This window comes from Zea mays, chromosome 2 (genome assembly GCF_902167145.1).
Source record: "Zea mays cultivar B73 chromosome 2, Zm-B73-REFERENCE-NAM-5.0, whole genome shotgun sequence".
In the NCBI taxonomy this organism is placed as follows: domain Eukaryota; kingdom Viridiplantae; phylum Streptophyta; class Magnoliopsida; order Poales; family Poaceae; genus Zea; species Zea mays.
This window is the reverse complement of record NC_050097.1, coordinates 166359024-166372284: the sequence shown is the minus strand read 5'-3', so window position 1 is coordinate 166372284 and position 13261 is coordinate 166359024. Positions and strand designations below refer to the sequence as shown.

At 37.7% G+C, this 13261-nt stretch overlaps 1 pseudogene; it reads left to right on the top strand.

Moving 5' to 3' along the window:
• The first annotated feature begins 12428 nt into the window (after positions 1-12428).
• On the top strand, positions 12429-12597 carry LOC111590984 (uncharacterized; annotated as a pseudogene).
• Positions 12598-13261: the final 664 nt, after the last annotated feature.

Genomic DNA, 13261 nt, shown 5'->3' with positions numbered 1-13261 from the left:
ATGAGAACCTGAAAGTTGCCTAGAGGGGGGGGGGTGAATAGGCAAGTTAAAACTTTTTCAACAAAAACTAGAAGCAAACTGGGTAAAACTGAATTGATCTCAAAATTCACCCGGTTAACTTTGGAAATGAGATGTTCTAAATGATCCACAGGGTTCAAAGTAGTAGATCTGAGAAGGGCACTTCTCAAAATCCACACACCAAAAAGATATAAACAAATCTTTCACGGAATGGTGAGAGAACGAAGAACACATATAAGCACAATGAACAAGAACACAAGAGACACAAGATTTATCCCGAGGTTCGGTCACACCACAAAAGGTGCCCTACTTCCTCGTTGAGGCGCCCACAAAGAGCCGGGTCTCCTTCAACCCTAATCCTCCCTTTGCCGACCACAAAGGTCAAGCCCACACACTAATCTTTGCTCAAGCGAGCGGGTAATACAAACTTTCTTGTGGTCTTCCACAAGATTTGGAGACTCACAAGAGACACCTAGTCATCTAGGAGCTAGAAGCTCCAAGAGTAATGAATCCACAAAGAACTCGATGTAGTACCAAAGCTCGAATGAAGAAGAGCAAGAGAGATTTGGAGATGAAGCACAAAACTGCAGCTCTCAAACTCACTCAAAGATTTTTCTCCAAAGATTTGAAATGGGAGAGGCAAGAGATGTGTGAGAGAGAGTGGGAGGTGTTCTTCAAGTTAGAAATGGGGTTGGGGTCGTGCTCTTGTGTGTGGGGAGAGAGGTAGGAGTGAGTAATATAGGTGGAGCTCAAAACTAGCCGTTGGGCAGATTTTTATGTCTGAGACCGGTTGAACCGCCCCTGGCAGGCCTAGCAGCCTGTCTGCCAGTCTGACTGGCAGACTGACGCGCAGACTGACCTGTAGACTGGCCAGGGTTGACCAGACCGGTTGAACCGCCCCTGACACCTCTGGCGACCTGTTTGCCAGTCTAACTTGTAGACTGTTGGTCAGAGGTCAGAGGGGTCAGAGACCAGCTGAACTGCCCCTCAGGACCAGTTCAACCGGTCTTGACCAGAGAGTTTAGGAGAGAAAACCCCAGCTCAACTGCCCGGAGGCAAGTTCAGCTGGTGTATGGTCAAAGAGGTTCACCGCTGAAGTTGAGTTCAGCTGAAGTTGAGAAAGCTCAACTCAGCTGAAGTTCAGCTCAGCTGAAAAGCTCAGCTGCAGCTGAAGAAGCTCAACTCAGTTGAAGTCAAGTTCAGCTGGAAAGCTCAGCTGCAGTTGAAAAAGTTCAGCTGCTTTTCAGCAAGAACACTCTAGGTTTCTCAACCCTAACCACGATCTACCATAGAACGTTAAAGAGATTTTTGCTTTTCAAAAATAGCTTTTGAATAGAGAGGTTTGAGCTTTGGCAAACACCAATCTTCTTTTTGGATCCCTCTTTATAGTACGACGATTCCTATACTCAAGTTAAATAAAATATAATTAAGTAAACTCCTTGAGTAATTGACATCTCATGTGTGATTTCTCCATGGCGTTGCTTCATAAGGATCACAAACATCTTTGTCTCACCTTTTGAAGCATACATAAATCAAACCCTGTGACTTGTACCATATCACCATGTATGAGTTCAAAACATGGCTTCAAGTCACCTTGCTGATGCATCAACATGTTATAACTCTTCATAGCTGATTAGTTCATCGACTTAGTGCAAGTACTCTCTTCTTCACCTTAGCCATGGTACCTCGGTCCACAAGCCGTCGCTTGGCCTTCACCTTCGCTTAGTTCCTCGAAGCCCTTTCCTTGCTATCTTCACCATATCAAGCCATTCTTAAGTCACATCATTTTGAGCATCCATTGAGAGAATCATTTCTTCAATATTGTGAACCTTGCTTGAATGTCTTCTAGATATAACTGTTAAGATTAATCAAGCTCTAGTTTGATTCTCATAGAAGCATATATGGACTGATAGTAATATGGTCAAGCCAATTCACGATTCCTCATATCTTATTCACTTTGGCTTGACCTATCCTCTTAATCACTTCATCCTCTATTCTGATCATATGTATGTAGTGATTTCTCAGGTCTTATCCATATATTCAAACCAATGTAGAGATCATATTATATCCATTTGCATTGTCTTATTGGTTATTTAACCTCGTGTTGAACCTTTGTTCACTGATCATTATACACTATTCAAGTATGTTCATCATACTGAATTTCCTATTCAACACTTAGCAAACTCGTTAGACCTTTAAATGTGTTGTTATCCAAATCACCAAAACTCTCAAAAGGGATGAATGCACTTTCAATCTCCCCCTTTTTGGTGATTGATGACAACACATTTAAAGCTTACATAAGATTTGATAAATAAGATTTTGAATCCTATGATATAGTTTCCTCCCCCTAAATATGTGCATTTCAGAAAAATAACACTTTTGTACTCAAATGCCAAAAGCACATATTTGGGTCAAAGTATGGAGACAACTTATATCATACTATTCATGGGGTGCAGTGTGTCATAAAATAAACGTGATGTTCATGACATAGTATGCACTCATCAATTTTCTACATCTTATGTTTTTCTTATGACTTCCCCTTTTGTTAATTATTTCTCCCCTTTTTAAAGTCTTCTAACACTTAGTTGCATAAGACTAAAGGTAAGCTTTAATGCAAAATTTCTCCCCCTTTGTCATAAATCTCCAAAAAGGATACAAAGAATATAAAGGGTAGAAATTATGATTAAGCAAGATGGGAACACACTATTATGAAAAGGGTCCTTAGATGGCACAAAGGTAATGGATAAGTGTCATAAGTGATGTACCTTTGCGTTTTACCTTTTCAAGGGATTTTCAGACTCGTGTTGGATTTAGAATTCATTAGCAAGCTCTTGTTGGCATAGTTGTGACTTATGTCCAAGATATCAAATGAAGATTGTCATTTATTGGAGCAAAGAATCTTTGATACCCATCAAATTTGCAGTGGAAGCGATTGTCTTTGCCTGAAGATTCCTTTCTAATTTGAGACTACACACATAATAGACTTGAAAATGAAGTTAGTCTCAAAGATTCAAATCATAGACTATTCTCCCCCTAAATGTGTGCATACAAGTGATGAATACTTGTTTAACTTATGCACTTCGACTTGTGAGGCTAGGGGATTAAGTCCTACAATTTGAACCTTGGTACAAATAAAGTACAAAAATGTGAAATTGTACCAATTGAAGGAATTGCTCATAATCCAAAAGGTATACTAATAGACATGATATGCAATATTTTAAGCCAAGATTCTTGAGAAGTTAGCATGTTTGACTCATACCTCACTAAGATGACTTAAGACAAACTTATGACATCAACACAAGAGGTATTAATCAAATATCTAGAGATTCTTTAATCGTCACCACAAGTGCAACCTTATGGCGTGACTTAAGATATTGCATATACATGCGCACACTAGCATGTAAGAGCCTAGATACACAATTGTAATACAATAGTTCATGGAGTGACACGCCTTTGTTCTACGCCACATGGTCTCCATTATAATCATGAATTTCCATCTTAGCTTTTGATAGGCTTGACATTTCAAAGAGAAACTTATCCTCTTCAAACAATTAAGAGAAATTCTTCATTTCTATGGAACCATTCATCCTCATTTGATGTTCTCCAAGGTGTGAGACTACACAACATGAACTTGAAAGAATTCATTAGTCTCACAAGATATAGGCTAAACTCTCCCTCAATTTGTGCATGCAAGAGTACACAAAGTACACTTATGCACATCAACAATACGAGGTTAAAGGAGATGTTTGCACTATATCTTGGTTTAACATAACATGCTTTACATAGATGATGAAAATTAAACCAATTGAAAGTTTAAGAATTGAAAGTATATCAATTGAAATCCTGAAGGGTAAAGCATGCTAATATGAACCTCAAAACCTCATAATGAAGGATATCATATAAATATGTCACTACATCTTCATTATTTGGTTCAAACTGAGATTGAATATTCATAGTCTCAAATGGGTTCTACCTCTAGGTTTCTTTACTCCACTTTGAATTTTCATAGATTATTTCAGGTAGGTAAGGAGGCCCGTATTCCCTTCGCTATATCTCATTCCTGGATTTGCCTGCCTCTATATGGCCTCTATATATCTAGTAGGAGATTGAGTAGCACTTGACTAGATTGACTGGTGCGTGCGCATTTCCGAATTGCATTTCTTTGACTGACTTGTATTTCCTATATTTCCTTTGGGATTTTCATGGCCTTACAGAGTGAGTTAAGTGACTTGGAGTTAGTTATTTCCCGGATTCCTCGCAACAAAGAGATTGGTAAAAGTATAACTCCCTTCTTGAATCACTGTGATCTCTTTTCTCTTTACGATTTCATCCAACCAAGTGATCTTGAACTTCTTTCATCTTTTCTTGATTCAGTCAATTAAAACTCAATGATTGAAACAACCAAGACTCTTATATCCATAGATTTTGAATCCATCTTGAAAGCGCTTGGAAGGACCTTATTGAAACACTTAGAAAAGAGAGCATTAGAAACACAAAGGAGGGTTTCACAAATGATGATCCTTATATGAGGATGACAAATGAATCATCATTCTTAGAACCCAAAAGGGTAGATTAAATTATTTTAAATTAGTGCACATATATGGTTGATGTCAAAGTTATATGCACTATTGAACATTTTATATTGCAATGAAATTAATCTATATTATGGTACATCCCACTAAGGATAGAATACTAAAACAACTGAAGGAGAGGAAGTTTTCATACCTTGGCCTCTTATCAACTTCATCTTACTTTAGTTGAATAGTATCCTTAAGCTTGTGATTTATCCAATTTAAAACAAGCACCATCTCTTAACATAGATTTTCTATGGATAAACTCAACACAAGAGATGGCATTAGTAGCACAAGCACTAGTTTCTTATTTAGCAACCCTTTATATGCGAAAGACAAGCGTGTTGCTAAAAACAGAAAAACCTCATAATATGGACTAAATTTCCCTTGAGCCCTTAAGCACAATATATTTTGAATGATATGGATAATATGCATGGTTATTCAATAAAGTCTAAAGGGCTGACTTAATCCATATTATGGTGAGTGTCTAATATAGAAGAATCAAATCCAAATTAACTAGAGAGAGAGTACATCACATAGTTTTGGATTTGTTGACCATATGATAATATTCATTTATCTTCCAATTAGACCTTTATTTCATAATCAATAACTGATGTATATCCTCAAGTGCTTCTTTTCCCTTAGTGGCTACACAAGTCACAAAAGAGATAAGATTTGAAAATAATATGCACTTGAGATTTAGTTGTTACCACCCTTGCTACTATCTCCAAATATGATTTATATATTCATTATCGAGCACCCAACTTGATCCATTGAAGGAGTGATCTTGCAAAACAAGTTTAAGCTTCGTATTTTGGTACCCAATTTTAATTGGGTCCTTTAAGATTAGTAGTAAGAGCCTTGGGTACCCACACATTCCTTATTGTGGCCTTTCTCTTTGTGTAGGCATCCACATATACTTGACAACCATCTTACTATGGTTCCAAGTTAATATGTAAACTCACATATAAGAGCAAGAGTTAAGAATAGGAGCCTTTTCTCCTTTTCTTGATACATCATTGTGTTGCCTTCTTGATGATGAACCTAGCTTGACCTTGGGTGCACCTACCTTATCAAGGTTAGTTGCACAAGCATTCATATCATAAAGACAAGTTATGCATGGAATTTACAACTTAGTGATCCAATTCAATGTGAAGCATATGGATACCGATTGAAGTAGATTTCTAAGATATCAAAATATGGGTTTCCAAAATTTAGAGAGTATGGATCACTAATTGTACCTTTTACAGTTTAAAAATCATATCCATGTTAGTGCATATGTATATGATGAATATCAACAAAAAGGATTCTTATGCACTTTTAGATTTAACGATAAGGGAATTTTAAACTGCATCAAGAGTAGCTATTTAGAAAACAAAGATTACAATCCACATGAATGAGATACAAATTTACCATTTTGGATTGTCTTAGTATAGCTTACTCAAGGGAAACTTATTCTCTACGACACAAGATATATAATGTTCTCCCACTAGATATGTGTATCAAGTATTTGAATGAATTGCCACATACACTTTCAATTCAGTTAAGAGTTTCATGAGGAGTACATTACATATCATGGTCAAGGCATGACAAATTTGCAATGAATCAACTTATGCCTAAGAATACTTACCACCATATAGAACGTACCATTTGTTATACCAATTTGATAGATCTTACTATCTGTGGTGGTGTCACCTTAGTATTCTTCTTTTCATCATTTATGGAGACTTCCTTCTTTGTTATCTCTTTTCCTTTTAAAACTAGTCGATAAAACACTTTGAAAAGAGGTATTAGTAGCACAAGGAAGTATTTAATGAATGATGATATCTATGTATGAAAGGCAAACAAATCATCATTTATGAGGCATAAAGGCATAAATTAAATTCCTTTTAGATTAATGCACATGGATGAGTGAATTAATAATATGCACCAATTTACAAATTTAAGCCAAAAGGAATTTAAGCTTCATATTGGCATTTCTTTCCATAAAATAGATTATTACCAATTGAAAGAATGCCACTTGAAAGGAACTATTATTGGTCACATACCAAATGAAACAACTAGTTCCATACCTTTGCCTTGACCATTCCTAATCTTTCTTTTAGGTGAAGATTAACCTTTAATGCTTCACTTGGTTGTAGGCCTTTTTCTTGATTCCCACAAAGGTTAATCCTTATTCCCTACAACACAAGTTCTTGCTAGAGTTGAATATGAAGTTAGTGATATAACAACTCAATTCATCTTTGGGCCAATCTTAAAAAAATAGTCAATGTAAGATTGATAGCTTGAGATAAGAATTGGGTTAAACTGCTCAAGCACCCCAAAGCCCAAAGCTTCATATCATCTCTAGAAACCTGCAAAACTTATTAAGTACACTTTGGTACCCATCTCATGATGGGTCCATCAAGGTTAGCCAATAAGGACTTAGGCACCCAAATGGCCTTGGTCCTAGAATGTGGTGAACTCATCACCTTTCTAGCACAAGAGTCAAATTTGGGTCCCCTAATCATATCTGGATGTATTGACAAGTTAGGCTTAGGAAACTTACTCATGGGACAATCCTTGCATAGGTGTCCCTTTCTTCGGCAAGTGTAGCAAATCTGATTTTTAATTTTGCAAGGCTCCTTCTTACCTTGCTTCTTGTTTGCTACATGGTTAGTGAGCCTCTTTCTTTCTAAAGTTAAGCCACTATCTTTTATGTAGGGACATGACTTAATCTCATGTCCCTTCTTATGACATTGATAACACTTTCTAGTGCATCTTCTCTTATTTGGAAGAGTGGCTTGCTTGTTACCTTGTGTGGAGCATGTGGAGGCGTGGTTGAGGCACTTGTCATGAGCTTTGGCTTTCTTCTCTTGATGTTTGCTCATGTCCTTCTTGGAAAGCTTGGTATTCCTTTGAAAGGGTTTTGTGCATGCTACTATTGTCCCCTTCTCAAGCTTTTTCACCATATTATCACGATTATCTTGAGAAGGTTGAGCATGACACTTTCCCTTCAATTGAATAAAGCTCCTTCTTAGCCTCTCATTTTCTTCCTTGAGCTCTTTATTTTCTTGTGTGATAGAAATATCACAAATTCCTGAAATTTCTAGCTCAATGGAAGATTGGCTTTCTTGAGAGCAACATTTGTTAGCACATGATAATATAGTTTCTACTTGAGTACATGTGCATATGTGAGGTTGGTATGATTTTATATTAGTTAGCACAACCTCATGAGCCATTTCTAACATGATATGTGAATCCATAAATTTATTATGAGAGCACACAAGCATATCATGTTTTTCTTGCAAAGCTAGATTTTCAATATTTAGCCTTTCTATCGTGTTCTTGAACATAGCATTTTTATTTTCTAATTGAGCAATATATGATGAATGATTAACAACTTTAATTTGCTCAATTGAAATGTCTTCATACCTTTGGACCAAATCATCATTAGAGCACTTTAGCTTCTCATGCTCTTTGGTCAACTTCTCTAAGTCTTCGATTTTTCTGATGAGGAAGTCTTCTTTCTTATGAAGCATTTCTTTTTGTTCTTCCGCTCTTTTCATGAGTTTGAGCAAGCTCATCCGATTTTTCTTGCTTAGCTGAGCGAAGAATTGTTGAAGATCATCCTCATCTTCACTATCACTTCCTTGCTCCTCCTCATCCTCACTTTCGCTTTCACTGTCACTCCCATTAGCAATAAAGCACATATGAGAAGTCGATTTAAAATACGAACCTTGTGAAGAGGTGGATTCGTCGTTTGGTCTCCATCGATCATTTTCTTCTTCAATCTTGTTCTTCGCCTCATCTTCCTTCATTTTGAGGAACATCCTTTCGGCGATTCCCATGGCAAGATCTATTACTCTAGGATCAACATCTGCACCAAAAGATAAAGTCGAGGCAACCTCAACTTTTTCAAGCTTAGAACCACTTTTGTTTCATAGTCCCCCCGACATGATCTTTTCCTCACGCGGTTAAGCGTTAGAACGAGGATTAGGTTCTGATACCAATTGAAAGTTGTCTAGAGGGGGGTGAATAGGCAAGTTAAAACTTTTTCAAAAAAACTAGAAGCAAACTGGGTAAAACTGAATTGATCTCAAAATTCACCCGGTTAACTTTGGAAATGAGATGTTCTAAATGATCCACAGGGTTCAAAGTAGTAGATCTGAGAAGGGCACTTCTCAAAATCCACACACCAAAAAGATATAAACAAATCGTTCACGGAATGGTGAGAGAATGAAGAACACGTATAAGCACAATGAACAAGAACACAAGAGACACAAGATTTATCCCGAGGTTCGGTCACACCACAAAAGGTGCCCTACTTTCTCGTTGAGGCGCCCACAAAGAGCCGGGTCTCCTTCAACCCTAATCCTCCCTTTGCCGACCACAAAGGTCAAGCCCACACACTAATCTTTGCTCAAACGAGCGGGTAATACAAACTTTCTTGTGGTCTTCCACAAGATTTGGAGACTCACAAGAGACACCTAGTCGTCTAGGAGCTAGAAGCTCCAAGAGTAATGAATCCACAAAGAACTCGATGTAGTACCAAAGCTCGAATGAAGAAGAGCAAGAGAGATTTGGAGATGAAGCACAAAAACCATAGCTCTCAAACTCACTCAAAGATTTTTCTCCAAAGATTTGAAATGGGAGAGGCAAGAGATGTGTGAGAGAGAGTGGGAGGTGTTCTTCAAGTTAGAAATGGGGTTGGGGTCGTGCTCTTGTGTGTGGGGAGAGAGGTAGGAGTGAGTAATATAGGTGGAGCTCAAAACTAGCAATTGGGCAGATTTTTCTGTCTGAGACCGGTTGAACCGCCCCTGGCAGGCCTGGCAGTCTGTCTGCCAGTCTGACTGGCAGACTGACGCGCAGACTGACCTGCAGACTGGCCAGGGTTGACCAGACCGGTTGAACCGCCCCCTGGGGTGGTTGAACCGCCCCTGACACCTCTGGCGACCTGTTTGCCAGTCTGACTTGTAGACTGTTGGTCAGAGGTCAGAGGGGTCAGAGACCAGCTGAACTGCCCCTCAGGACCAGTTCAACCGGTCTTGACCAGAGAGTTTAGGAGAGAAAACCCCAGCTCAACTGCCCGGAGGCAAGTTTAGCTGGTGTATGGTCAAAGAGGTTCACAGCTGAAGTTGAGTTCAGCTGAAGTTGAGAAAGCTCAACTCAGCTGAAGTTCACCTCAGCTGAAGTTCAGCTCAGCTGCAGCTGAAGAAGCTCAACTTAGTTGAAGTCAAGTTCAGCTGGAAAGCTTAGCTGCAGTTGAAGAAGTTCAGCTGCTTTTCAGCAAGAACACTCTAGGTTTCTCAACCCTAACCACGATCTACCATAGAACGTTAAAGAGATTTTTGCTTTTCAAAAATAGCTTTTGAATAGAGAGGTTTGAGCTTTGGCAAACACCAACCTTCTTTTTGGATTCCTCTTTATAGTACGACGATTCCTATACTCAAGTTAAATAAAATATAATTAAGTAAACTCCTTGAGTAATTGACATCTCATGTGTGATTTCTCCATGGCGTTGCTTCATAAGGATCACAAACATCTTTGTCTCACCTTTTGAAGCATACATAAATCAAACCCTATGACTTGTACCATATCACCATGTATGAGTTCAAAACATGGCTTCAAGTCACCTTGCTGATGCATCAACATGTTATAACTCTTCATAGCTGATTAGTTCATCGACTTAGTGCAAGTACTCTCTTCTTCACCTTAGCCATGGTACCTCGGTCCACAAGTCGTCGCTTGGCCTTCACCTTCGCTTAGTTCCTCGAAGCCCTTTCCTTGCTATCTTCACCATATCAAGCCATTCTTAAGTCACATCATTTTGAGCATCCATTGAGAGAATCATTTCTTCAATATTGTGAACCTTGCTTGAATGTCTTCTAGATATAACTGTTAAGATTAATCAAGCTCTAGTTTGATTCTCATAGAAGCATATATGGACTGATAGTAATATGGTCAAGCCAATTCACGATTCCTCATATCTTATTCACTTTGGCTTGACCTATCCTCTTAATCACTTCATCCTCTATTCTGATCATATGTATGTAGTGATTTCTCAGGTCTTGTCCATATATTCAAACCAATGTAGAGATCATATTATATCCATTTGCATTGTCTCATTGGTTATTTAACCTCGTGTTGAACCTTTGTTCACTGATCATTATACACTATTCAAGTATGTTCATCATACTGAATTTCCTGTTCAACACTTAGCAAACTCGTTAGACCTTTAAATGTGTTGTTATCCAAATCACCAAAACTCTCAAAAGGGATGAATGCACTTTCAGAACCCCATCTCATTTACCATTGTGATAGGACCAAAATTCACGTCCAAACTTTGCACTACATCTACTGCACGTTTGCTTTGGTGTCATACTCCGATATGCTGCATGCTTAGAGTTTCAGACATGATGCTCAAGCAATGCATTGGCACACAGAGTTACAATTACAGGCAGTTGTGCTTGCACTACACATGTGCAAACAATTCAAACAGAATATATAGTAGTATCCCTATCCAGCACCCGTTGCAATACATGGATCACACGGTTTCATCAGTTATAAATACCCTGAGATGAATCCAGAAAAAAGTTGTATGTTTGAAATTTCATAGATACAGATAGTAGAGTTGTAGAGCTTAAAATCAAATTATCCCCATTTTGTTGCTAATGTTTTATCTATTTCAGTTATAAAGCAACTTCATCCTGGAAGAGTCGTAGCCTATCAAAGGACATCACAACAACAATTATTGCTTCTGTTTTTCTGGTATAAGCCTTATGAACTCACAATTTCAATCATTAATTAGGTGAAAAATTTATCATACTAGAATGTTGGGTTGTTGACTATCTTTTCTATTCTCTCTTCAATCTCTTCTCGGTCTTCTTCATTCTAAGATGGGTTAGTTGTTTCTTCAATCACCATTCTCATGATCCTTTTCTATAGGAATTAAAGAGTGCTTTTGTTTTCTTTTCTCTATTTTTATTTTAGAGAATTCCCAGATGGTGGATTTAGTACTACTGGATTCGCCCATTGGCATGGAAAATGTATGGGCTTATCGTGACACAATATGGAGACGTAGAAGACCCCATCACAGCCCCTGGCGAAAGCAAGTAGAAGATTAGCTACTATGTAACACATCATTTTGGCTACCATAGGGATTTTATGCCAGTCGTTGCACATGTTCTTGTGCTCTTTACAACATTCTTAGCTTTCATGTACGCAATCTGCATCAAGAGGTTGAATTTCCAGCAACGATAGGAACGAGATATGGAAGGAAAACTCTTTAGAGTTATTTTGGAAAACACTTCCTTTTCTCCTTTCATTTCTGAATCCCTTCAACATAGGGTGTAGTTCGTGCATTCCACACATCACCAAATGTGGCGAGGTATTATACAAATTTCTAGCCATTTAACTGTGGAACATTGCCAGATCATAACTATGAAAAAGTTTTGTTCATGTCGAATTCATTTCACATTGAATTTTAAGTGAAACCAACTACGCAATTGGAAATGAGTACAAGGCTCTATAAAAGCGGAAAATGTTTTTATTGTTTGATATGATACTCTAAAGGCAAGAGCAAGTATGTATTTCATTGAGCATGTTAAGCATTAGAGGATAAACTTGTTATATTTGGTATTTTAAGAATGGTCTTGTTGACGTACTTGTGTTTTTCTTTGTCTTGCTAAACTTGGAGAAAACTATTAAGCCATCACTATAAATGAATTTGCATGTGTTACCTATGTAATCTCAATGATGAGTTTGGTTAGGGTATCAGGTCTACACCATCTTCTCGCTCGCAAGTCCTAAGCCAAAACATTGGCTATAATTTAATTCGAGCATAAGGCTCCTTTTCAACTCATTTTTCGGTCTTTTGGCTAAAATTAAGTGTAATATTTGTTTTGCCAGTTCAATATCAGTTTAATATCTGGTATATGAACAATATGTTCACTTTGACATTAAATTTCTTTATTATGGGTATTTTTATGTGGAGGTTCCATTAAGACTCAAGTGTCGTTTAGTCACCCAATCAATATCATCAAATACAGTTGGGTACCATCGCGCAGGTATTAGACTAGTGTCTCGTTTATATACGAGGTGGATGGAGAGGAGGCGGCGGCAGCGCCCGAAGCATGGGCAACCACGACGTCCAAACTTGTCAAAGGGTGCCACTTAGACTTATAAAGTTTGTAAATGTATTTTTGGGTCCCTAAATTTCTTTTATGGTGCAACACACATCTCTAAATAAACTTGTAAAATAGTGTGTGTAGGTCTGTTTCTGGACCATACCAACCATTGTGGGGCACCACTTGAGGGCCTAAAATGTGTTTTCAAAGTTTATGGACCAAAATAATATCTCTTAACAATTTTAAGGGTTGCTCCTGCATTTAACTCTTAAAAATATATTAGTAGGTTTCTAAACTTAAGTGGTATATCGTAAACCCATGTTAGTCGTACACCCATTAATAATGATATGATATTTCTAGTATGACATATTTTTATTAAATCCTTATATTTATATATACCACTATATAATCCACTAGTATAAACTTTGCAAAATCCATCCAACCAAATCACCCTCACACTCATAACCTCCATTAAATCCACCAAATAAATTACACCTAAACTTACCACATCATCAAAACCAATAGTTCAAATTGCTAGATAACTCTTTCCCCCTTACTAAAATC